The 27643-nt window shown below is 38.4% G+C and overlaps 1 pseudogene; it reads left to right on the top strand.

Annotated features, from left to right (window-relative positions):
- The first annotated feature begins 5176 nt into the window (after positions 1-5176).
- Positions 5177-6054, top strand: LOC102180739 (annotated as a pseudogene).
- Positions 6055-27643: the final 21589 nt, after the last annotated feature.

The raw sequence follows: 27643 nt of genomic DNA, 5'->3' as shown, positions 1-27643 counted from the left end.
CCTACTATACTTTTTTACTTTAGTTTTTATGTTCATTTTTGTTTCTCTGTTCTTCACATCGTCTAGGTCCTTGCTAAAGCTTTCTTGTATCTTCTCAATCAATGCCTCCTTTCTATTTATCTTTCTCTCCATTATATTTCTGAGGTTTTGAATCATCTTTATTATCATTACTCTGAATTTTTTCAGATAGACTGCCTATTTCCTCTTCATTTGTTTGGTCTGCTGGGGATCTACAATACTGAATCATCTGTTACATGTTTCCCAGTCTTTTCACTTTGTTTAATTTACTGTGTTCTGAGCCTCCTTTCACCAAGTTTCCAGGTCACAGTTCCTGTTTCTTTTGAAGTCTGTCCCTGGTGTGGGAGGTTGGATGAGCATTTTGTGAAGGTTTATTAGTAGTAGGGACTGATTCTTTTGTTGTTATTGTTGTTGTTGGATGGAACAGGATATTTTCTCTCTAAAGGACAGTGTCACGTCCAATGATGTGTTATGGGGTATCTTCAAGCTTTGTATGATTTGGGGCAACCTTATGCTAATGGATAGGGTTGTGTTCCTCTTTTGGTAGCTGTTTGATGTGGGACATCTGGTATTGGAGCTTGCTGGTTTTTGAGTGGGTCCATATCTTACTTTTGAGATGGAGGACTTTGGGAGAGTCCTCACTGATTAGTATTTCATGGAGTCAATAGTTTTATGCTAGTCCAATGTCCTGGACACATGTCTCCCACCTTGAAATATCAGGTCTGACATTTTGCTGAAGCAGCAAGTCTCTACAATCCACAGAGCACAGAAAGGAAAAGAAAGAAAGAAGTAGAGAAAAAAAAATCAAACCAACCAATAAGCAAACAAACAACAAAACAGAGACAAAACCCCAAGACAAATGGTAAAAGCTACATTAATCAGACAGGAACATACAAAGAAACTCAGAAACAGAAAGAAAGAGAGGAACCAAAAATGAAGAGAACATCAATGCAATAAAAAAACCCATATATGAAAACAAACACTAAAAACTAGTGTAGCAAAAATAAAAAATAAAACCATGGAAAAAATGCAATATAATTAAAACATGCATAAATTAGAAGAAAATGATTTTAAAATTAAAATATTTTAAAAAGGGAGTAAAAATAAAAAACAAAGGATTAATAAAAAAAGAACAATGGAACAAAATGAAAAAGGAGAAAATCAAATATATATATATATATATATATATATATAAAGAGAGAGAGAGGGAGGGTGGTAATAAGAAGAATATTATAATATATTTTAATATAATATAGTATATAAAATTATAGTTTATACCATATTCATTTCAGTTCAGTCACTTAGTTGTGTCCGACTCTGTGATCCCATGAATCACAGCACACCAGTCCTCTCTATCCATCACCAACTCTCAGAGTACACGCAAACACATGTCCATCAAGTCGATGTTGCCATGCAGCCATCTCACCCTCTGTCGTCCCCTTCTCCTCTTAACCTCGATCTTTCCTGGAATCAGGGTCTTTTCCAATGAGTCAGCTCTTCGCATAAGGTGGCCAAAGGACTGGAGTTTCAGCCTCAACATCAGTCCTTCCAATAAACACGCAGGACTGATCTCCTTAGGATGGACTGTTTGGATCTCCTTGCAGTCCAAAGGACTCTCAAGAGTCTTCTCCAACATCACAGCTCAAAAGCATCAATTCTTCAGTGCTCAGCTTCCTTTATAGTCCAACTCTCACACCCATACATGACCACTAGAAAAACGATAGCCTTGACTAGGAGGACCTTTGTTGGCAAAGTAATGTCTCTGCTTTTTAATATGCTGTCTAGATTGGTCATAACTTTCCTTCCAAGGAGTAAGTGACTTTTAATTTAATTGCTGCAATCATCATCTAGGTGAGTTTGAAGCCCAGAAAAATAAAGTCAATCACTGTTTCCACTATTTTCCTATCTATCTGCCATGAAGCGATGAGACCAGATGCCAAAAAATGTTGAGCTTTAAGCCAACTTTTTCACTCTTCTCTTTCACTTTCATCAAGAGGCTCTTTATTTCTTCTTCACTTTCTGCTATAATGGTGGTGTTATCTGCATATCTGAAGTTATTGATATTTCTCCTGGCAATCTTGATTCCAGCTTGTGCTTCCTCCAGCCCAGCGTTTCTCATGATATACTCTGCATATAAATTAAATAAGCAGGGTGACAATATACAGTCTTGACTTACTCCTTTTCCTATTTGGAGCCAGCCTGTTGTTCCATGTCCAGTTCTAATTGTTGCTTCCTGATCTGTATACACGTTTCTCAAGAGGCAGGTCAGGTGGTCTGGTATGCCCATCCTTTTCTGAATTTTCCACAGCTTATAATTTATTATAATGATATAATATATAAACTAATAATTATAATGTATACTATTATATAATATATAATATAATAATAATATAAAATTAAAAGATGCTTGCCTCTTGGAAGAAAAACTATGACAAACTTAGACAGCATATTAAAAAGCAAATACATTGTTTTGCCAACAAAGGTCCATATAGTCAAACCTATGGTTTTTTCCAGTAGTCATGTACAGATGTGATGGTTGGACTATAAAGGAGGCTGAACATAGAAGAACTGATGGTTTTAAACTGAGGTGCTGGAGAAGACTCTTGATAGTCCCTTGGACAGCAAAGTGATCAAACCAGTCAATGCTAAAGGAAGTCAATCCTGAATATTCATTGGAAAGACTGATGCTGAAGCTCGAATACTTTGGCTACCTGATGCAAAGTGCTAATTCATTGGAAAAGACCCTGATTCTGGGTAAGATGAAGACAGGAGGAGAAGGGGACGATAGAACATGAAATGATTGTATGGCATCACTCACTCAATGGATATGAGTTTGAGTAAGCTCTGGGAAATGGTGAAGAACAGGGAATCCTAGTGTGCTGCAGTCCATGGAGTTGCAAAAAGTTGGACAGGACTGAGTGACTGAACAACAACAATACTGTGACATCAGTTGTCTTTGCTACACAGTGTGCTCCAGTCACTCTGCCTACTCAGAAAGCCCTCCAATATTTCTATGAAGGTCTCTGGGCCTGCTATGGAAACTGCTTGGTCAGCTCTACTGATATCTGGCCTTACTTGAGCTCGTTTCTTCTTCCAAAGTCCACAATTTCCCCCAAAGTCCACAGTCCTAAGCTAATTGTAGAGTTTTAATCAATCACACCTGCTCTTGCAGGAGTACATTACCTTCTCTTCTTTGGTCACACAAACCCTGGTGCTCGTCGATGATTCTGGAACCACCTCTGCTTATAGACTATGCTCTAGCATCAGTTCTCTGTCCAGAAAAAAAAAATGGGGCAAAGGCCAAGGCCTACTAGGGCTCACTTGATCAGTTGGGCTGCGGAGAGGGAGGAGTATTATAGCCACAGTTGGAATGTGCAGGGAATGTCTGTGACAGTGGAGACCTGCCAAATGTTGCTACATTATGGGAAGGGTCATGCGCTCTATCAGAGGAATTGACCCCAGGTTGTGGATAACGAAGTAGAACCAAACTGCATAGGCTCCCAGAAAGTTATGAGTAGTGACCTGCACCTGTTCACAGGCTGGCAATGGCTGCAATGACCATCATGCACTTCTCTGGGGTCACAGACTGCAGCCAGGTTGACCACATATTGCACTCGCAAAGGCAGTGTCTTGTGTTCTGGGAGCACATGGAGTTGAAAGGTCTATGGAGTTACAGGGTCCCCATGAAAATGATCTCTTGCCTCTATAGCACGCCTAGGCTTTCCCCTACATTCCCTCAGCTGTGTTGTACTAGCTGCCTTAGAGTAACTTCATGGCAGTCAACCTCAATCCTTTCCCTGTGGTCTGAACCCTAAAGCCCAAGCCTCAGCACCAGTCCCCACTTACCACAGCAGGTATGCAAACAGCTTCTTGGCTGGGATGTGCTGGGTAGCACTAATCTCTGTACCAAATTCTCTCCACTTTGTCTTCCACTCACTTGTTTCTGTACTCCCTTCTGAGTTCCCAAAGCATCCCCCCATCTCCATCTAATTAACAGGTTTCCAAGTTGTTTTTCTCTTTCACAGCTCCCTCTTTGAGATGCATCCATTCATTTCCTTTGTTTCTTTATTTTCTTATTGCCTTTTCCATACCACCTTATGTGGAGTTTAGCTTGCCTTTTTGGAAGTCTGAATTCCTCTGCTACCATCCATCAGGTGTTCTACATGAGTTGTTCCACATGCAGATAAATTTTTGATGTTTTTGTGGGGAGGAAGATGATCTCCAGCTCTTACTCCCTTAGACTTCAAGAAGATTAAACCAGTCAATCCTAAAGGAAATCAACTCTGAATATTCATTGGAAGGACTGCATGCTTATGATGAAACAGAAGCTCTAGTACTTTGGCCACCTGATGAGAAGAGCCAACTGATTGGAAAAGACCCTGATGCTTAGAAAGATTGAAGGCAGGAGGAGAAGGGGATGACAGACGATGAGATAGTTGGATGGCATCACCACCTCAGTGGACATGAATTTAAGCATACTCAGGGAGATGGTGAAGGAAAGGGAAATCCGGTGTGCTGCAGTCCATGGGGTTGTGAAGAGTCGGACACTACTTAGTCACTGAACAGTGATAAAAACAAACTTAATTGTAATAGTTTATAAAATATTTTTTTAATAATTTCTTCTCTATAGCTCAGTTCCCTCCCTGCTACTTTTATTGTACTGATATTGATATAACAAGTATATCTTTATATATTTTAAAGCCATCATAGTTTTATAATAATAAATTGTTTGTTTTATCAATGTTGAAAGAAAAAAAAAGGTTTACATAAATAAAAGCGCATGTATACTATTAAAATCCTCTTGATGAAAGTGAAAGAGGAGAGTGAAAGAGTTGGCTTAAAGCTCAATATTCAGAAAACTAAGATCATGGCATCTGGTCCCATCACTTCATTGAAAATAGATGGGGAAACAGTGGAAACAGTGTCAGACTATGTTTTTTTTGGGTTCCAAAATCACTGCAGATGGTGACTGCAGCCATGAAGTTAAAAGATGCTTACTCATTGGAAGGAAAGTTATGACCAACCTAGATAGCATATTAAAAAGCAGAGACAGCCTGTCACGGTTGGTGCGGAGTCTGCTCGTGGGTCTCTGAGAGCCAAAAATTGAGAGCTTCTTCGCGCCACAGAGACTGCACCCGGCGGCTCGGCAGCCGTCACCATGCCACAAAATGAATATATTGAGTTACACCGTAAGCGTTAAGGATATCGTTTGGATTACCATGAGAAAAAGAGAAAGAAGGAAGGTCGAGAGGTTCATGAATGTTCAAAGAAGGCAAGAAAACATGATTGGTCTGAAAGCTAAGCTCTACCATAAACAGTGCCATGCTGAGAAAATACAAATGAAAAAGACTATTAAGATGCATGAAAAGAGAAACACCAAACAGAAGAATGATGAAAAGACTCCACAAGGAGCAGTACCTGCATATCTACTGGACCGAGAGGGACTGTCTCGAGCTAAAGTACTTTCCAATATGATTAAACAGAAACGAAAAGAGAAAGCGGGAAAATGGGAGGTCCCTCTGCCTAAAGTTCGTGCCCAGGGAGAAACAGAAGTATTGAAAGTTATTCGAACAGGAAAAAGAAAGAAGAAAGCCTGGAAGAGGATGGTTACTAAAGTCTGCTTTGTTGGAGATGGCTTTACTCGAAAACCACCTAAATGTGAAAGATTCATTAGGCCAATGGGATTACGTTTCAAGAAGACTCATGTAACACATCCTGAACTGAAAGCCACCTTTTGCTTGCCAATACTTGGTGTAAAGAAGAATCCCTTGTCCCCACTGTATACAACTTTGGATGTTATTACCAAAGGAACCGTCATTGAGGTGAATGTAAGCGAGTTGGGCCTTGTAACACAAGAAGGCAAAGTCATCTGGGGAAAATATGCCCAGGTTACCAATAATCCTGAAAATGATGGATGCATAAATGCAGTCTTACTGGTTTGACAGCAGTTACATACAAATAACTCCTTATAATTACTGAAGACTACACACCAGTTGGGAAACCATTACTCTGATATTTCTGAATACTATCAATCAACCTTGCATGTTGTCTTCAGTCAAAGAAAACTATTTATTTTACACTTTTAAAAATGAAAAAAAGCCAACATTAAAATGGTCTAGTTTTACAAACTGGTCTTTTGCATCTGTTTAGCATTTAAATGTTCATAAAAATAAAATGATTAAAAAATCAAAAAAATAAAAATAAAAAGCAGAGACATTACTTTGCCAATAAAGGTACATCTAGTCAAGGCTATGGTTTTTCCAGTGGTCATGTATGGATGGGAAAGTTGGACTGTGAAGAAAGCAGAGCGCCGAAGGATTGATTGTTTTGAACTGTGGTGTTGGAGAAGACTCTTGAGAGTCCCTAGGACTGCAAGGAGATCCAACCAGTCCATTCTAAAGGAGATCAATCCTGGGTGTTCATTGGAAGGACTGATGCTAAAGCTGAAACTCCAGTACTTTGGCCACCTCATGCAAAGAGTTGACTCATTGGAAAAGACTCTGATGCTGAGAGGGATTGGGGGCAGGAAGAGAAGGGGACGACAGAGGATGAGATGGCTGGATGGCATCACCGACTCGATGGACATGAGTTTGAGTAAACTCCGGGTGTTGGTGATGGGCAGGGAGGCCTAGTGTGCTGCGATTCAGGGGATCGCAAAGAGTCAGACACGACTGAGCAACTAAACTGAGTTAAACTGCTTCTATTTAAGATCCAGTGTGGTTATCTCTCTTGTTATTGTCATTTTTTTCCCTTTATCTCATGCTTTAAAAAGTATATTACTCAGAGTTGCCCAGAGAAACAGAATCAATATGATATGTAAAAATATATACAAGGTATTTATTATGAGGAGTTCACTTATATGATTGTGGAGACTGAGAAGTCTCATGATATGCTGTCTGCAAACTGTGGACCCAGGAAAGCCAGTGGGGTAGTTTAGTGCAAACCTAGAGATCTAAGAAGCAAGAAAGTCAGTGGTATAAATACCAACTTGAGTCTGAAGGACTGTGAACTAAAACCTCAAATTTTATGGGACACAGCAAAACCAGTTCTAAGAGAGAAAGTTTACAGAAATAAAAACTTAAATAAAAGAGAGAGAAAGAGAAAACTCTCAATAAAACAACTTAACATTATTCCTCAATAAACCAAGAAACTAGATAAAGCAGAATTATACAAGCCCAAAACTAGCAAAGGAAAAAAGAATTTCAAAGTATGAACATAAATAAATGAAATAAAAATTAGAAAGAAGTTCATCAAACCTAGGAGTTAGTTTTCTGAAAATATAAACAGAATTCACAAACATTTAACTGCATTAAAAAAAGAAGACTCAGGGGTGATCCCAAGATGGCCGAGAAATAAGACAGGGAGACCACTTCCTCCTCCACAATTTCAGCAAAACATCATTTGAATGTTGAGCAACTTCCACAAAACAACTTTGAACATTGGTGGAGGACACCAGGCACCCAGAAAGGTAGGCCAATCTCTTCCAAAGGAGGTAGGACAAATATAAAATGTTAAAACAGAGACAAAGGGCTTAGAGAAAGAGACCATCCTGGGGAAGGAGTCATGAAGAAGGAGTTATTTCCATACCTTCTCACAGATGTGTCTGTGGGGAGTTTTGAGCTTCCCTGATAGCTCACTTGGTAAAGAATCCGCCTACAGTGCAGGAGACCCCAGTTCAATTCCTGGGTTGGGAAAATCCCCTGGAGAAGGGATAGACTACCCACTCCACTATTCTTAGGCTTCCCTTTGTGAATCAGCTGGTAAAAATCTGCCTGCAATTTGGGAGACCTGGGTTAAATCCCTGGGTTGGGAAGATCCCCTGGAGAAGGGAAAGTCTACCCACTCCAGTATTCTGGCCTGGAGAATTTCATGGACTCTATAGTCCATGGGGTCGAAAAGAGTCAAACTCTACTGAGTGACTTTCACTCACTTGGTATCTCAGAGGGCAACTTAACTAGGAAAACAAACAAACACAGAATACACACCTAACAGCAATTACCAGCTGAGAAGCAGCACAGATGCTCAAGTTCACCAGCAGCGAGTGGAGGCTGGGCAGGGAGGTGCAGGCTACATTCTTGGGCCCTAGGGTAAGGACTGGGTTTGAATGTCTTGAAGACAATCTGAGGGAGCTAACATGACATAGCAACCCAAACCATGGGATCGCTAGAAAGACCAACAAAAAAAAAAAAAAAAAGAATTTTTCAATGAAAGACTCTAACTCCACATGGTGACCCCTGGCACAGTCTCAGAACAAAGGATTGTGCCCTAGAGAGTAACAAAGGAGAGCAAACCGGCTGCCACTTAGGGCCTTCCTATCTGGAGGCAGAGAGGCAGTTGTGCAACAGCCAGAGCCAGAGGGCAAGAGGTTTCTGCAATCCTGGACCCTGAAACCACATCTTCTATCAAACTATGAGCAAGGTTCCAGTTGCTAATCACATCTTCCCGAGATTCTGAATGGTTCACATCTGCCAGTAGTATCACAGACTGAGATCAGCCCCCTAGATAAGACACATGACAAACCAGGGACTGAGCCCTCACAGTGCACCCAGGAAACCAAGCAACCAGGACTGGTGAGATGTATAAAACACAAGGCTTGCCTGGGACAGTGTGCTCACCAAGCACCCAGTCACCTGAATGACTTGGACGTGGGAAGGGCACAAAACTCACAGCCAGTCAGGGTCTTTGCCCTTGCAGAGCACCAGTGAAGCTGAGTGGCTTAGCTCTGGGAAGTGCACAAAATGCAAGGTTCACTTGGGACAGTGTCCTTGCAGAGCACCCTGGAGCCTGAGCAGTGTGAATCCAGGAAGTACATGCTACCTTGGACTATGGCAAAACCAGTGTGGTCCATCCACTACAGGTATTCCCCACACATGCCTGCGGTATTTGTTTGCAGTGTCCCTTCCTCTCCACAGCGCGATTGAAAAACCAAGCCTAAATAAGTGGCCACCTCCAAACCCTGTATCAGGGCAGAAATTAGACCTGAAGATACTTACAAACAAAGAGACCAAAATAAAGAAGGGGGGGGAACTGCCCCAATAGTAACAGGTGCAACTGATTAAAATCCTGCAGTTAATACTCAGATTTTGCATTTGAGAGGCAACTATAAACCTTGAGAACAAGTATAAGCTGGAACAAGGGACTATCTGACTCTGGACTGACTCCATACTGCCCACAAGAGCTCTAGAGAAATTTCTAGATATATTTTTACAATTATAACTTTTTAATTTTTGAAAAACTTTAGTTCTTTATTACTTCTTTAGCTTTCATGTTTATAACCTATTACCTTTCTTTAAGAAACTATTTTTAAACAAAAATCTATTGTTAAACAAGTGATCTTTTTTTCTTGTATTTTTATATTGTAATTTTGAGAGTCTAAACTCTATTCTAAGTTTCTTTTTTTAATATTTGCTTTTTTAAATGTGTTCAATTTTGTACCTCTAAGAATTTAATGTTCAGTACTCATTTTCACTTAGGGATTTGATTACTGACTTGATTGCTTTCTACTCTTTTCACCCTCCCTTTCCTCCTCTGGGTCACCTCTTCCTCTGTTCTTATTCCCTTTTCTCTATATAACTCTGTGAATCTCTCTGGGTGTTCCTGGCTGTAGAGAATTGTTTCACCATTAACCTAAGGGGTTTTATATTTTGAGTTGTTTGGATGGAGACATCTTGATGATACTGTAATAGAAGGACCTAAACCCAGAGTCAGGAGGCTCAACTCCAGAACTTTAGAGCATCAGAGAACTCTGAGAAATCTCTGTACCTACACTGAAACCAAGCTCCACCCAAGAGCCAACAGGCTCCACTGTAAGATACCCCATGCTAATTCTCCAGCAAAACAGGAACATAAGCCTGAATATTAAAAGATGACCTGCCCAAGGCCATACCAAACCCATAGACATCCTAAAATTCACTACTAGACACTTCATTGCACTCCAGAGAAAGTAAATTCAACTCCACCCTTCAGAACACGGACACAAGTTCCCTACCAGAAAATCCTGACTAGCCACTGGTCCAACCCCACCCACAAGAAGCAGAATCCACAATTCAGAGAAACCACGACCTTCCAGGCTGCCAAAAGGGCACCCCCAAAACAGAAAGCTAAACAAAATGAAAAGGTAGAGAAATATTCAACAGGTGAAAGAACCTGACAAAAAAACCCACTAATCCAAAAAATAATAATAATAATAAAAGGAGGAGATAAGTGGTCTACCTGAAAAATAATTCAGAATAATGGTAGTAAAGATGATCCAAGACCTAGAAAATAAAATGTATTTACAGATAAGTAGAGACAAGTATTGAGAAGATGCAAGAAGTGTCTGAGAAGCACCAAAATAAATAAAGAAGAGTTGATCAATAATGAACAATGCAATAACTCAGATCAAAAACACTGGAGGGAACCAACAGTAGAATAACTGAGGCAGAAGAGAGGATGAGTAAAGCGGTATAATACTGGAAATAAATGAAGCAGAGAGGAAAAAAGAACAAAAAGAAATGAAGACAACCTCTGAGACCTCTGGGGCAATGTTAAACACCTCAACATTTGAATCATAGGTGTCCCAGAAGAAGAAGACCAAAAGAAAGGACATGAGAAAATACTTAAAGAGATAATAGTTGAAAACTTCCCTAACATGTGGAATGAAATAGCCACCCAAGTCCAAGAAATCCAGACAGTCTAAAACAGGATAAATCCTAGGCAAAACACCCCAGACACATGTTAATCAAACTAAAAAAAAAATTAAACATCAAAATAAAATATTAAAGGAACCAGGGTTAAAGCAACAAATAACACACAAGAAGATCCCCATAAGAATAACAACTGATCTTTCACAGAACTCTTGAGGCCAGAAGGGAATGGCAGGATATACTTAAAGAGATGAAAGAAAAAAACCAAAGATTACAACAAAGATTACTCTACCCAGCAAGGATCTCATACAGATATGAAGGATAAATCAAAAGCTTTAGAGACAAATAAAAGCTGAGAGAATTCAGCACCACCAAAACAGCTCTTAAACTAATGCTAAAGGATCTTCTCTAGACAAGAAACACAGAAAAGGTTTATACTAATGAACCCAAACAGCAAAGTAATTGGTAACAGGATCACAATTATCAGTAATCACCCTAAATGTAAATGGGTTAAATGCTCTGACAAATACTGGCTGAATGGATACAAAAACAAGATCCAAAAATATGCTGCCTGCATGAGACCCACCTTAAATCTAGGGATATTTACATACTGAAAGTAAGATGCTGGATAAAGATATTTCATGCAAACAGAGACCAAAACAAAGCAAGAGTAGCAATACTCATATCAGATAAAATAGACTTTTAAATAAAGAACTATGAGAAGAGACAAAGAAGAACACAACATAATGATCAAAGGATCAATCCAAGAAGAAGGTATAACAATTATAAATATATATGCATCCAACATAGAAGCACTGCAATCTGTAAGGCAAACACTAACAAGTATGAAAGGGGAAATTAACAGTAACACAATAATAGTGGGGGACTTTAATATTCCACTCACACTTGTGGATAGATCAACCAAACTGAAAATTAGCAAGGAAACAGAAGCTTTAAAGATCCAATGGACCAGTTAGACCTAATTGATCTCTACAAGACATTTCATTGAAAAACAATGGATTTCAACTTTTCCTCAAGTGAACATGGAAAATTCTCCAAGGTAGATCACATCCTGGGACACAAATCTAGCCTTGATAAATTAAAATAAATAAATAAATAAATCAAGCATCTTTTCTGATCACAATGTGATAAGATTAGATATCAACTACAGCGTTGGGTGAGAGGGACAGGCCGTGGGGAGAGAGCATAACCCCACCATCTTGGCTGATTTGTTCTTTTCCTGTTACATGATAAACAGAAAAAAAAAAAGTTTATAAAGGCCATTTTTCAGGGCTCTTGTGAGGGTCAAAGATAACTGTACCAAATGAAAGTGTCTGTTAGAGTGCATAACACAGAAGATATGGCTTAGTTGCTGAGTTGTGTCAGAAGCTCATATGATCATTTAAAAACCAAGAAAACATTAGGGACTTCCAACGTGGTTCATTGGTTAATACTATGTGCTTTCAAAGCACAGGGGAAAGGTTTTGATCCCTGGTTGGGGAGGTCAGGGGAGAAGCCTGGAGGAGCTACCCCATGCCCAAGGTCAGGGGAGGCGGCCGAGAGGAGCTACCCCGTGTCCGAGGTCAGGGGCAGTGGCCCAGAGTGCCAGGCTGCAACAACGCAGGAGCAGCCAAGAGGAGCTCCCCAATGTCAGAGGCCAGGGGCGGTGACCAGGAGCTACCCCACGCTGGAGGTCAGGGGCAGCAGGCGAGAGGAGCTACCCCATGTCCAAGGAGTGGTGGCATGTGAGGGTGCAGGACGACCTGGAGCTACTCCACATTCAAGGTCAAGAGGGGCAGCAGTGAAGAGATACCCCTCGTCCAAGGTAAGGAGCAGCAGCTGTGCTTTACTGGAGCAGCTGTGAAGAGATACCCCATGTCAAAGGTAAGAGAAACCCAAGTAAGACAGTAAGTGTTGCAAGAGGATATCATAGGGCAGACACACTGAAGCCATAATCACAGAAAACTAGTCAATCTAATCACACTAGGACCACAGCCTTGTCTAACTCAATGAAACTAAACCATGTCCTGTTGGGCCACCAAAGATGGGTGGGTCATGATGGAAAGGTCTGACAGAATGTGCTCCACTGGAGAAGGGAATGGCAAACCGCTTCAGTATTCTTGCCTTGAGAACCCGATGAGCAGTGTGAAAAGGCAAAATGATAGGATACTGAAAGAAGAAATCCCCAGGTCAGTAGGTGCCCGATATGCTACTGGAGATCAGTGGAGAAATAACTCCAGAAAGAATGAAGGGATAGAGCCAAAGCAAAAACAATACCCAGCTGTGAATGTGACTGGTGATAGAAGCAAGGTCTGATGCTGTAAAGAGCAATATTGCATAGGAACCTGGAATGCCAGGTTCTCTTTCTCTAATCATACTTTATTAGTATGATTAGACATATAATAAAAATAAAAATATTTTGTTAGTTTATTAGAAACTTTATTAGTTTCTCTAATCATTAGAGAAACTCAGATTAAAACTATAGTGAGGTTTTACTTCACGTAAATCAGAATGGCTATCATCAAACTATCTACAAAGAATAAATGCTAGAAAAGGTGTTGAGTAAAAGGAACCATCTTATACTGTTAGTGGGAATGTAAATTGGTGTAGCCACTATGCAGAACAGTATGGAGGTGCTTTCATAAACTAAAAATGGAGCTACCATGTGATTCAGCAATCCCATGCCTGAGCATATATGCAGAAAAGACAAAAACTGTAATTCAAAAAGACTCATGCAGTCCAATGTTCCTATCACCATTATTTATAATAGTCAAGAAATGGAAGTGATCTAAGTGCTTATCAACAAGTGAAAGGATAAAGAAAATGTCATATATATATATATATATATATATATATATATAAAATATATATACACACAGTGGAATATTATCCATCCATAAAAAAGGTGAATTATTGTCTATTTCATAACATGGAGGGACCTAGAGAATATAATGCTTAGTAAAGTAAGTCAGACAAGACAAATTTTATGTAGTATCACTTATATGTGATCCTAGATATAAACCAGTGAATTTATTTAGAAAACAGAAATGGACTCACAGACATAGAGATAAACTTATGATTACCCAAGGGGAAATGGAAGTGAGAGAGAGATTAATCAGGAATATGGAATTAACTGCTACACATTATATAAAGTAGAGAAAGAACAAAGATTTACTGTATAGCACAGGGAGTTATATTCAATACACTAAATAACCTATCATTTAAAAAAATCTAAAAAGTCTATACATAACTGGTCCATTTTGATGTACATCTGCAACTAACACTATCTTGTATTTCAAATATACTTCAGTAACAAAATAATGTAGCACTTAGATTCATATGTGGGAAATTACTGTTTGTTTTTTAACTACTGATTTTAAGGATCAGTATTAGGGCTTTATAGACATGCATCTGCCAGGCTTGTATCTTCACACATTCTGATTCAGTATGGGTAATATAGAGCCCCAAATCAACATTTAATAAAGTCCCCCCAATTGATTTTGATGGCGATGTTCTGTGTTGCACATCAAATGCCATACAGTAGGGGTCAAAATGACAGATGGAAAAAAATGTACATTAGAAATCAGGAGATTTAAATGTCTGTCCCATCACTATGCTCTTATGAGACTCTCTTTCAGTCTCAGGACTTCATTTTCCTTACCTGTTGAAGACTGGCTTTAAAATCCATGGTCTCTATGTTTTCTAAATGTCTCTTTTTCTGAAAATGGACAGGCTTATAATAGATTATTATTTATATATATCTATGTAAGCTATATAATTTCTTATCTCATAAGGAGTACTTTTAGTGGCTACACAGTCCTACATAATCTGTGTTGTGGATATCTCTCAACTGCAAAGTTTGGCAATAAAGTCTAGCAAATATTTATAAAAGGTGCTTCCTAGCAGGTAATGGGGCTAGTCTTAAGTCAGTTGGTCAAACATGAAGTGTGGTATCTAGATAGGTAGCATCAATATCACCAGGAAATTCTTTGTATCAATAAATTAAAATGGTTAGGCCCTACCTCAGACCTACTGAATTAATAATAATGGGAATGGGTCCAACATATGTGTTTTAAACACTTCTTGAGAGTATTTTCATGCATCCTCAAGTAGGTAATCCATTGAGTTAATTTAATACTAGATACTAAGACTGTGACTGCAGCTTCCCCAGTTAGGCTCAATTGTTTTATTCTGTTCAATGGTCATGAGATGCAAGTTGAGCACTTGCTGTTTCCAAGACACAAAGAAGCAATAGCAATTTTCTTTATTCTCAAATAAAAGCTGCCTGCAAATACCAACATTTACTCGACACTATGAACGCCTGCTTATCCTTTAGGTAAAGGTTTTCTGCTGTGCTTTAATCTTGTAAATAACATGTTCTTGTAGTTAAGATGATTTCACTAGAGCCTGTGAAAGAATTCCATATGAGCACATACTCTTGATCCTCTCAAGACCTTCCAATGGACACTAGGGGTAAAGCTCTGGGATTATTTAGGGCTAGAATGAGACAGTGTGTGTCACTAACTTCTCCTTCTAAGTTTGTGAGGTTTTTATTTAGCTTGAAGAAATAAATAAATTGTAGTGTAAATAAAGGCAAAAGAAAAATAGATAAGATGGAGGGAGATTTAAAGGAAATAGCAGATGAAGAAGAATGATATTCCTCCCCTCTTTTGCCTTTCCCCATATTAACTTACAAATATTTATTGTGTACCTACTAAGCATAAAACCTGATACATTGTGTAGCTATGCAGCATTTTAAAATATTAGATTGATACAATGGACTGAAATATATCCCTCTAAAATTCATGTGTTGAAACTATATTTGTAGGTAGGACCTAGAAGAAGGCAATTAAGGTTAAATGAGGTTTGCTTCCATAAAGAAATTAAAATAATATAGCATGCAGATTCACATATGGGACTCTGATTTGATAGGGTTACTGTTTATATAAGAACAGTCTCCAGAGAGCTCACCTTCTCTCTTTGAACCATTTGAACACACAGTGAGAAGGTGACTATCCTCAATCAAGAAAGAGAGCTCTCACCTGAAATCAAACCTTGCTGGAACCTTGGTCTTTGCCTTTCCAGACTCCAGATCCATAAGGAAATAAATTAGCTTGGTTGTTTAAGCAACTCAGGCTAGGATATTCTACTATGGCAGCAAGATCTGACTATTACATTTTCCCTTTACAAATCTCTTTTTAAAGGCTAGCTCATCTAATAATTAGGACCTTCCTATGAGATAAGTGTTTCTAGCATTTCAATTGTACAGACTGAAACACTAAAGCTCAACAATTTTATCAAAGACATGCATTTAGAATGTGGCAGAACTCGGAATCAAATCCTCCTAACTGTTGCAGGATGGTCTAAACTAGCACAGAATATAAAACAACACATTGTTGGGGAAAAATTAAAATGTTCTACACTTTGAAAAATTGGAAAACAAATGTAGCCCAAAAAGTAAAATACAAAAAATCTACATGAATTAATTTGATATTAATACTATTAATACAAATTTAAAATACAATCTTGTCTTTGTTTCAATAACAGGAATTGGATAATTTTGAAAACAAACCCTCTCAACAATTACATCACACCCATGAGTTTCTCAAGCAACATCAGTGAGAATAAGTGATGCTTAATGTAAACATTCCTGTAATTAATGCAGACAGACTACATATAATTCCTTCATTCAAAGTACTTTTAATCTAGTAGTCCAGAAAAGAGTCTAAGATAAGCAAACAAGGTTCAAACACAAGACAGAATACGACAAATATTAAAAACAAACAAACAAAAAGTTTGGGTTGTTCAAAGGGGAGAAATCACATTTGTTTGGAGAATGTTATTTAACACACATATTGTAGACACTGATTTCAGTGTTAGCTAGTCTTATTGGCCAGCCCAAGGACTCCACACTTCCAACCATCTTAGATCAATCTCCAACCAACTCTTCCAAGAAAATGTATCCTACATATTAAAGGTGCAAGATGGATATGTTACTGCATATTTTGTGAGAATAAAGGATAGATAGCTTACATTTTATATCACATTGCATGTTTTCAGTCCAGTTCAGTTCAGTAGCTCAGCCATGTTCAACATTTTGCAAACCCATGGACTGCAGCACACCAGGCTTCCCTGTCCATCACCATCACTCAGAGCTTGCTCAAACTTAAGTCCATTGACTTGGTGATGCTATCCAACCATCTCATCCTCTGCCATCCCCTCCTCCTGCCTTCAATCTTTCCCAGCATCAGGGTCTCTTCTAATTAGTTAGTTTTTCACATCAGGGGGCCAAAGTATTAGAGCTCCAGCTTTAGCATCTGTTCTTCCAATGAATATTCAGGGTTGACTTCCTTTAGGATTGACTGGTTTGAACTCCTTGCAGTCCAAGAGAGTCTCAAGGGTCTTCTCCAACACCATAGTTCAAAAGCATCAATTTTTCAGTGCTCAGCTTTCTTTATGGTCCAACTCTCACATCCATACATGACTATTAGAGAAATCATAGCTTTGACAAGACAGACCTTTATTGGAAAAGTAATGCCTTTTCATTTTAATATGCTGTCTAGGTTTGTTACAGCTTTTCTTCCAAGGAGCAAACATTATTTAATTTCATGACTGCAGTCACCATCTGCAGTGATTTTGGGCCCCAAGGAAAAATAGTCTATCACTGTTTCCATTGTTTCCCTATCTATTTGCCATGAAGTGATGGGACCAGATGCCATGATCTTAGTTTTAATAATCCCCAATTAGCTATGTTTTCTCTACATCAGAATCCCTTCCTTTTCAATTGCCACCTAATCCGACCACCTCTTTATAATTGACTTTTTTTTTTTCCAAGAAAAGCCTCAAATATCTCCTATTCAACCCCGTCTCTACCCCAAGGCCCTTGGACTTTTGATCTAGGTATATGTGTACAATTATTTCCTCTTCTTATGTAGAGAAAAAGCTCTGTCCAGACTCTTAAAATCTTGAATTCTTTGTATCCATTATTCACAGTCTTTTCCAAATAAACATATTCATATGAATATTGACCTCCATAGAAAGGGGAGATTCCCAAGAACATGTGTTCTTCCCTTGATTAAGAGGAATTAATCAATGGATATCCATCATTTGTCATAAGTCTTAGTATGTGAGTAAGACAGCTTTAGATATTTTGAAACTTTCTGAGGTCAGTGACTGAGCATTAGCACAGACCTAGTACTAAGAAGCATCTCTCAAAAAGAGAATTCTGAATGCAAAGGATTATTTAACTTTTTAAGGCAATGAAAATCAACTAAATTTTTTCATAATAAGAGCTAGCAGGATTAAGTGAGAAAAGATGGAAGAAGAAATTGTGAAGATCGATGTGCCTAGTACCCAAACTACTCAAAATATGGGGAAAAAAGATCAACCATTTATTATTGCATTTAATAAACCATCATTGAGCACTAACTGCATTAGGTATTAGAATTAGCTTGCTGTTTTAGACAGTCAGAAATTAGAATCTGTGTCTGATGCTAATATCCTCATTGGAGGGTAGATGGAGCTAGCCTAGAAAACATGAGATATACAGACCCAGGGTAGAAGTTGGAAGCACATCTCATGACAAATCTGTTGATATGTGTAATCAGTGGAAGGAGACCAAGGGTTAGTGAACTTTTCAGTGCTGGAAAAGCCTTTCCAAAACAAAGAGACCCAGAGGCAAATGATCGGAAGTAAGGCACAAAGCCAAAGGATAGGAGAGCTAGTTAAGGAATTGAGAATAAGAAAAAGCCAATTTAAGTGAGTGAGTCTGAAAGCATTCTGGGAGAATATATGGTACAGAAAAGACTGAATGTATCATTTGAATAAAATTAATTCACTGAGCTACAGAGAAGTTGATAAATCCATGGACACTACACCTGAAATATAATTTTTTGTTTAAATTCAGTGAATTAAAGTTAAATGTACATAACATAGAAGTTTTCCTATGTTTGAAAATGAATGTCCTCATATCTGTCTAGTATCTGAAAATTCTATAAGATCTTTTGCTTATATTTTATCATTAACTTGTTCTGTACTTAATTCCTCTGTCGTGTCTGAATCTTCGTGACCCTGTAGACTGCAGCCTGACAGGCTTCTCCGTCCATGGGGATTCTCCAGGCAAGAATACTGGAGAGGGTTGCCATGCCCTCCTCCAGGGATCTTCCCAACTCAGGAATCGAACACAAGTGTCCAGCATTGCAGGCAGATTCTTTACCATTTGATTCACCAGGGAAGCCCATAATTCACATATAGTAGCACTATTAGAATGAAAATTTCACATTTGTCTAATGAAATTAGGAGGTTAATAAGGTGCAGAGAGGTCAAATAAGGTTTAGTAGCTGATAGAACTTGAACCAAAACATGTCTGAAAAAAATATTTTGATCACATGTGACAGCAATTGAAATGCACTACTCACTTCTCAGATTGTGGTAAGTATATATGACTGACAACCCTGCCATTTATTTGGATTACTGCTATATTCAGATTATGTCCACATATCTATAGGTTTTTTTTTTTTTCCCAGTCAATGACTGAGCACAGTAGGAGTAGCCCATTTCTCTAGAAGCCTCTATGTGGCAATATTAACTTGAGGTATTATCTCCATTAACCTACTCAGAACTTTCTTTAAAAGAATGTTGCAGTCTGAAACTCCTCCTATCCAATATTCCTTCATTTATTTTCTCCTTTCATTAATGTCAAATACACATCAGAGTGTGAAAGCTATCCTTAACTATGTTCCTTCCACTTTTTCCATTACAAGTCTTTCTTCCTCTTGCCAGTAAGTCTCTTGTACATCTAATCCCACCTTGGAACCTGTTTCTCAGAAGAACCAAGTGGATGTATGTAGTACCAGTAAGAAAGGGTTTGAGTTACTCATATCTCAGCTAGCAAAAAGGACTCCATGCTTACTAGTAGGTGGGGGAAATTATTGTCTTTGGGGAAAAGTAGCAATCTAATTGCTGATGATTTCACAGGTAGATTATCCTTACATTTGCAAACATTTCCAGTGTAGAATATACTTACATTTGCAAAAATTAAGTTTTCCTTTCTCTGCAACTTTTTTGGAACAGTTTCAGAGGGTAAGTGTTAACTCTTCACTAAATGATGGCTAGAATTCACCTGTGAGGTGATCAGGTCCTGGACTTTTATCTGTTGGGAGTTTTTATGTCACTCTTTCAATGTCACTGTTTCTGATTGGTCTCTTCATGTTTTCTATTTCTTCCTGGCTCAATATTGGGAGATTATGCTTTCCTAAGACTTTTTCCATTGCTTCCAGGTTGTCCATTAAACTGGTGTATAGTTGCTCATAGAAGTCTCTAATAATCCTTCGATTTCTGTAGTCAGTTGTAGCTTCTCGTTTTTCACATAATTTTATTGATTTTAGTGCTCCCCCTTTCTTTCTTGATGAGTCTGGCTAAAGGTTTACCAATTTTGTTCATCTTCAGAGAACCAGATTTTAGCTTCATTGATCTTTGCAATTATTTACTGTTTCCATTTCATTTATTTCTTCTCTGATCTTTATGATTTGCTTCCTTCTACTAACTTTAGGTTTTGTTTGTTCTTCTTTCTCTAGTTGTTTCAAATGTAAGGTAAAGTCTTTATTTGAGATTTTTCTTGAAGTAACATGGTATTGCTTTAAACATCCCTTCTAGAAATGTTTTGTTGCATCCCATGTTTTGGACTATTGTTTGGACTGTTGTACTTTCATTTTTATTTGTTTCTAGGTCTTTTTTTTTTTTTTTTTTCCTCAGTAATCCATTCATTGCTTAGTAGCATGCTGTTTAGCCGGCCTGTGTTTGTGTTTTTTTTTTTTTATATTTTTTCTAGTGGTTTATATCTAATCTTACAGTGTTGTGATCAGAAAAGAAGCTTGATATGATTTTAATTGTCTTAAATTTGCAAAGGCTTACCTTGTGGTGCAGTACATGATCAATCCTTTATAATGTTCTGTGTGCACTTGAGAAGAATGTTTAAACCACTGCTTTTGGATACAATAATCTACAAATATTCTGCAATCAAATCCTGTTGGCCTTTGAATTCAGATTCCCTGTGGATTCCTAGTCTCTGCCTTATTGCCAAGCTTGGAATCTGATGTGGGACTCAGAGCCTTCACAACAGTGGAAGAACTTCTTGGGTGTTATTGTTCTTCAGCTTGTGGGTGACCAAGACTTCCCTGGTGGCTTAGATGGTAAAGCATCTGCCTACAATGTGGGAGACCCAGGTTCGATGCCCGGGTGGGGAAGATCCTCTAGAGAAGGAAATGACAACCCACTCTAGTACTCTTGCCTGGAAAATCTCATGGTAGGAGCCTGGTAGGCTACAGTTCATGGGGTCGCAAAGAGCTGGACATGACTGAGCGACTTTACTTCACTTACTTATTCACTTTACCCAGTGGGTATGGGATTTGGTTTTATTGTGATCAGGACCTCCTACAATCTGACTGTGGCTTTTTCTTTTTCTTAGGATGTGGAGTGTCTTTTTGTGGGTCCAAGAATCCTCCTATCAATGGTTATTCAACAACTGTTTGCGATTTTGGTGCTCTCACAGGAGAATACAAGCTCACATCCTTATACTCTTCCATCCTGTAAGTATCTCCTACGTATACACACTTTTAAAAATTATTTTCCCACACAGGCCATTAGAGACTATTCAGTTAGAGTTCCCTTTGCTATATGTTGTTGTTTTTTAGTCACTAATTCATGTCTGACTCTTTCCAGCCCCATGGACTCTAGCCCTTCAGTTTTTTTCTTCCCATTGGATTTTGCAGGCAAGAATACTGGAGTGGGTTGCCATTTACTTCTCCAGGGGATCTTTCTGACACAGGGATTAAACTCAGGTCTTCTACCTTGGCAGGAAGATTCTTTACCACTGAGTTACCAGGGGAGCCCCTCAATTGCTATATAGTAGGTCCTTATTAGCTATCTATTTTATATAATATAGTGTGTGTTTGTCATTCCAAATCTCCCAATTTATCCCTCCTTCACCTTACCCACTGGTAACCACAAGCCTGTTTTCTACAGCTGTTACTCTATTTGTAGATAATTTGTATATTTTTATTTAAGATTCTACATGGAAGTGATATCACAACATATTTGTCTTTGACTTATTTCATACTGTGTAACAATGTCTAGGTCCATCCATGTCACTGCATATAACATTTTTTGTTTGTGACTGGGTAATATACCATTATGTATATGTACCACATCTCTATACTTACACTTATTTGTTGATACTTAGGCTGATTTCATGTTTTGGCTGTTGTAAATATTGCTGCAATGAATAGTCAAGTGCATGTAACTTTTCAAATTATAGTTTTAATTGAATATATCCCCTGAGTGAGATGCTTGGATCATATGGTAGCACTATTTTCAGTTTTTGAAGGGATCTGCATACCCTTCTCCACAGTGGTTGTACTAATCTGCATTCCTGCCAACAGTGTAGAAGGGTTTGATTTACTCCACACAATCTCCAGGATTTATCTATTTATTGTAGGTTAGTTGATGGTCATTCTGACAAATGTAAGGTGGATAGCTTATAGTAGTTTTGATTTGCATTGCTCTAATAATTAGTGGTGTGTGGTAGCTCCTCTTGGCCACTGCCCCTGACCTGGGACGTGGGGTAGCTCCTCTAGGCCGCTCCTGTGCCATTGCATTCTGGCACTCTTGGTCACCACCCCTGACCTTGGGCAAGGGGTAGCTCCTCTCCGCCATGCTTCTGCGCTGTCCGTTGCAGCCAAGAGGAGCTACCCCATGCCCGAGGTCAGGGAGGGCGACTGAGAGGAGCTACTAGACTTCCAAGGAGTGGCGGGTGCACGGGCACAGCAGGGCCAGAGAGGAACTACTCCACGTTAAAGGTCAGGAGGGGAGGCCGTGAGGAGATACCACTCGTCCAAGGCAAGGAGCAGCTGTTGTGCTTTGCTGGAACAGCAGTGAAGAGGTACCCCACTTCCAATGTCAGAGAAACCCAAGTAAGATGGTAGGTGTTGTGAGAGGGCATCAGAGGGCAGACACACTGAAACAATAATCACAGAAAACTAGCCAATTGGATCACATGGAACACAGCCTTGTCTAACTCAATGAAACTAAGCCATGCCATGTAGGGCCACCCAAGATGGATGGGTCACGGTGGAGAGGTCTGAGAGAATGTGGGCCACTGGAGAAGGGAATGGCAAACCACTTCAGTATTCTTACCTTGAGAACCCCATGAACAGTATGAAAAGGCAAAATGATAGGATACTGAAAGAGGAATTCCCCAGGTAAGAAGGTTCCCAATATGCTACTGAAGGTCAGCAGAAAAATAACTCCAGAAAGAATGAAGGGATAGAACAAAAGCAAAAACAATACCGAGTTGTGGATGTGACTGGTGATGGAAGCAAGGTCTGATGATGTAAAGAGCAATATTGCATAGGAACCTGGAATGTTAGGTCCATGAATCATGGCAAATTGGAAGTGGTCAAACAAGAGATGGCAAGAGTGAACGTCGATATTCTAGGAATCAGAGAACTAAAATGGACTGGAATGGGTGAATTTAACTCACATGACCATTATATCTACTACTGCAGGCAGGAATCCCTAGAAGAAATGGAGTAGCCATCACGGTCAACAAAAGAGTCCAAAATGCAGTACTTGGATGCAATTTCAAAAACAACAGAATGATCTCTGTTTGTTTCCAAGGGAAACCATTCAATATCACAGTGATCCAAGCCTATGCCCCAAGCAGTAATGCTGAAGAAGCTGTAGTTGAATGGTTCTATGAAGACCTACAAGAACTTTTAGAACTAACACCAAAAAAAAATATGTTCTTTACATTATAGGGGACTGGAGTGCAAAAGTAGGAATTCAAGAAACACCTGGAGTAACAGGCAAATTTGGCCTTGGAGTACAAAATGAAGCAGGGCAAAGACTAATAGATTTTTGTCAAGAGAACACACTGGTCATAGCAAGCACCTTCTTCCAAGAACACAAGAGAAGACTCTACAAATGGACATCACCAGATGGTCAACACCGAAATCAGATTGATTTTATTCTGTGCAGCCAAAAATGGAGAAGCTGTATAGAGTCAACAAAAACAAGACCAGGAGCTGACTGTGGCTCGGATCATGAAATCCTTATGGCAAAATTCAGACTGAAATTGAAGAAAGTGTGGAAAACCACTAGACCATTCAGGTATGGCTGAAATCAAATCGCTTATAATTATACAGTAGAAGTGAGAAATAGATTTAAGGGACTAGATCTAATAGACAGAGTGCCTGAAAAACTATGGATGGAGATTCATGACATTGTACAGGAGACAAGTATCAAGACCATCTACATGGAAAAGAAATGCAAAAAAGCAAAATGGTTGTTTGAGGAGGCCTTACAAATAGCTGTGAAAAAAAGAGAAGTGAAAAGCAAAGAAGAAAATGGAAAATGTAAGACTCTGAATGCAGAGTTCCAAAGAATAGCAAGGAGAGATAAGAAAGCCTTACTCAGCAATCAATGCAAAGAAATAGAGGAAAACAACAGAATGGGAAAAACTAAAGATCTATTCCAAAAAATTAGAGATACCAAGGGAAGATTTAATGGAAAGATGGGCTCGATAAAGGACAGAAATGGTATGGACCAAACAGAAGCAGAAAATATTAAGAAGAGGGGAAAAGAATACATAGGAGAACTATACAAAAAAGACCTTCATGACACATAATCACGATGGTGTGATCACTCACCTAGAGCTAGACATCCTGAAATGCAAAGTTAAGTGGGCCTTAGAAAGCATCACTACAAACAAAGCTGGTGGAGGTGACGGAATTCCAGTGGAGCTATTTCAAATCCTGAAAGATGATGCTGTGAAAGTGCTGCACTCAATATGCCAGCAAGTTTGGAAAACTCAGCAGTGGCCCAAGAACTGGAAAAGGTCAGTTTTCATTTCAATCCCAAAGAAGGGTAATGCCAAAGAATGTTTAAACTACCACAGAATTAAACTCATTTCTCATACTAGCAAGCTAATGTTTAACATCCTTCAAGATATGCTTCAATAATATATAAACTGACCTTCCAGCTTTACAAACTGGATTTAAGAAAAGGCAGCGGAACCAGAGATCAAATTGCCAATATCTGTTGGATCATAGAAAAAGCAAGGGAATTCCAGTAAAACACCTACTTCTGCCTCTTTGACTGCAATAAAGATTTTGACCATGTGGATCACAACAAACTGTGGAAAATTATTAAAGATTTGGGAATACCAAACCACCTTACCTGCCTCTTGAGAAACCTGTATGCAGGACAAGATGCATCAGTTAGAACCAGACATTGAACAACAGACTGGTTCAAAATTGGGAAAAGAGTATGTCAAGCTGTGTACTTAACTTCAATACAGAGTGCATCACATAAAAAAATGGGCTGGGTGAAGCTCAAACTGAAATTAAGATTAAAAGGAGAAATATCAGTAACCTTATATACACAGATGACACAACTCTAATAGCAGAAAGTGAAGATGAACTAAATAGGCTCTTGATAAAGATGAAAAAAGAGAGTAAAAAACCTGGCTTAAAACTCCACATTCAAAAAACTAAAATTGTGGCATGCGGCCCCATAACTTCATGTCAAATAGATGGGGAAAAAAAGGAAATGTTGGCAGATTTTTTTCGTGACTCCAAAATTACTACAGGCGGTTACTGTAGTCTTGAAATTGAAAGATGCTTGCTTCTTGGAAGAAAAGCTATGGCAAACTTAGCATATTAAAAAGCAGAAACATAGAGGATCCTGCTGTGGTTTATGTCAGAGACTGTTTTGCCTATGTTCTCTTCTAGGAGTTCTATAGTTTCTGGTTTTATGTTTAGATCTTTAATCGATTTTGAGCTTATTTTTGTGTATGGTTTTAGAAATTGATCTAGTTTCATTCTTCTACAAGTGGTTGACCAGTCTTCCCAGCACCACTTGTTAAAGAGATTGTCTTTAATCTATTGTATATTCTTGCTTCTTTTGTCAAAGATAGGGTGTCCATAGGTGTGTAGATTTATCTCTGGGCTTTCTATTTGGTTCCATTGATCTATATTTCTGTCTTTGTGCCAGTACCATAGTGTCTTGATGACTGTGGCTTTGTAGTAGAGCCTGAAGTCAGGCAGGTTTATTCCTCCAGATCCACTCTTCTTTCTCAAGATTGCTTTGGCTATTCAAGGTTTTTTGTATTTCCATACAAATTGTGAAATTATTTATTCTACCTCTGTGAAAAATACTGTTGTTAGTTTGACAGGGATTGCACTGAATCTGTAGATTGCTTTGGGTAGTATACTCATTTTAACTATATTGATTCTTCTCATCCATGAACATGGTATATTTCTCCATCTATGAGTGTCCTCTTTGATTTCTTTCACCAGTGTTTTTATATATATATATTTTTCCTATATATATGTCTTTATTTTCTTTATATAGATATATTCTTAAGTATTTCATTCTTTTTGTTGCTATAGTGAATCAAATTGTTTCCCGAATTTCTCTATTTTCTCATTAGTGTATAGGAATGCAAGGGATTTCTCTGTGTTGATTTTTATATCCTGCCACTTTACTGCATTCATTGATTAGCTCTAGTAATTTTCTGATAGAGTCTTTAGGGTTTTCTATGTAGAGGATCATGTCATCTGCAAACAGTGACAGTTTTACTTCTTCCTTTCCAATTTGGATTCCTTTTCTTTCTCTTTCTGCTCTGATTGCTGTGATCAAAACTTCCAGAACTATGTTGAATACTAGTGGTGAAAGTGGGCACCATTGTCTTGTTCCTGACTTTAGGGGAAATGCTTTCAATTTTTCACCATTAAGGATAATGTTTGCTGTGGGTTTGTCATATATAGCTTTTATTATGTTGAGGTATGTTCCTTCTATTCCTGCTTTCTGGAGAGTTTTTATTCATAAATGGATGTTGAATTTTCTCAAAGGCTTTCTCTGCATCTATTGAGAGAATCATATGGCTTTCATTACTCAATTTGTTAATGAGGTAAATTGCATTGACTTCCAGATATTGAAGAATCCTTGCATCCCTGGGATAAAGCCCACTTGGTCGGTGTATGATCTTTTTAATGTGTTGTTGGATTCTGATTACTAGAATTTTGTTAAGGATTTTTACATCTATGTTCATCAGTGATATTGGCCTCTAGTTTTCTTTTTTTGTGTGTGGAATCTTTGTCAGATTTTGTTATTAGGGTGATGGTTGCCTCATAAATGAGTTTGGAAGTTTACCTTCCTCTGAAATTTTCTGAAGAGTTTGAGTAGGATAGGTGTTAGCTCTTCTCTAAATTTTTGGTAGCATTCAGCTGTGAGGCTGTCTGGACCTGGGCTTTTGTTTGCTGGAAGATTTCTGATTACAGTTTTAATTTCCATGCTTGTGATGGGTCTGTTAAGATCTTACATTTCTTCCTGGTTCAGTTTTGGAAAGTTGTACTTTTTTAAGAATTTGTCCATTTCTTCCACGTTGTCCATTTTATTAGCATATAATTGCTGATAGTAGTCTCTTATGATCCTTTGTATTTCTGTGTTGTCTGTTGTGATCTCTCCAATTTCATTTCTAATTTTTTTGATTTGATTTTTTCACCCTTTGTTTCTTGATGTGTCTTGCTAATGGTTTGTCAATTTCATTTATCATTTTGAAGAACCAGCTTTTGGCTTTGTTGATTTTTGCTATGGTCTCTTTTGTTTCTTTTGCATTTATTTCTGCCCTAATTTTTAAGATTTCTTTCCTTCTACTAACCCTAGGCTTCTCAATGTTCATTGCAGCACTGTTTATAATAGCCAAGACATGGAAGTAACCTAGATGTCCATCAGCAGAAGAATGGATAAGAAAGCTGTGGTACATATACACAATGCAGTATTACTCAGCCATTAAAAAGAATACATTTTTTAAAAATAAATAAATATAAAGAATACATTTGAATCAGTTCTAATGAGGTGGATTAAACTGGAGCCGATTATACAGAGTGAAGTAAGCCAGAAAGAAAAACACCAATACAGTATACTAGCACACATATATG

Source organism: Capra hircus, assembly GCF_001704415.2.
Source record: "Capra hircus breed San Clemente chromosome X unlocalized genomic scaffold, ASM170441v1, whole genome shotgun sequence".
NCBI lineage: Eukaryota > Metazoa > Chordata > Mammalia > Artiodactyla > Bovidae > Capra > Capra hircus.
The sequence above is the reverse complement of the archived record's forward strand: the minus strand, read 5'-3'. Positions and strand labels throughout refer to the sequence as shown.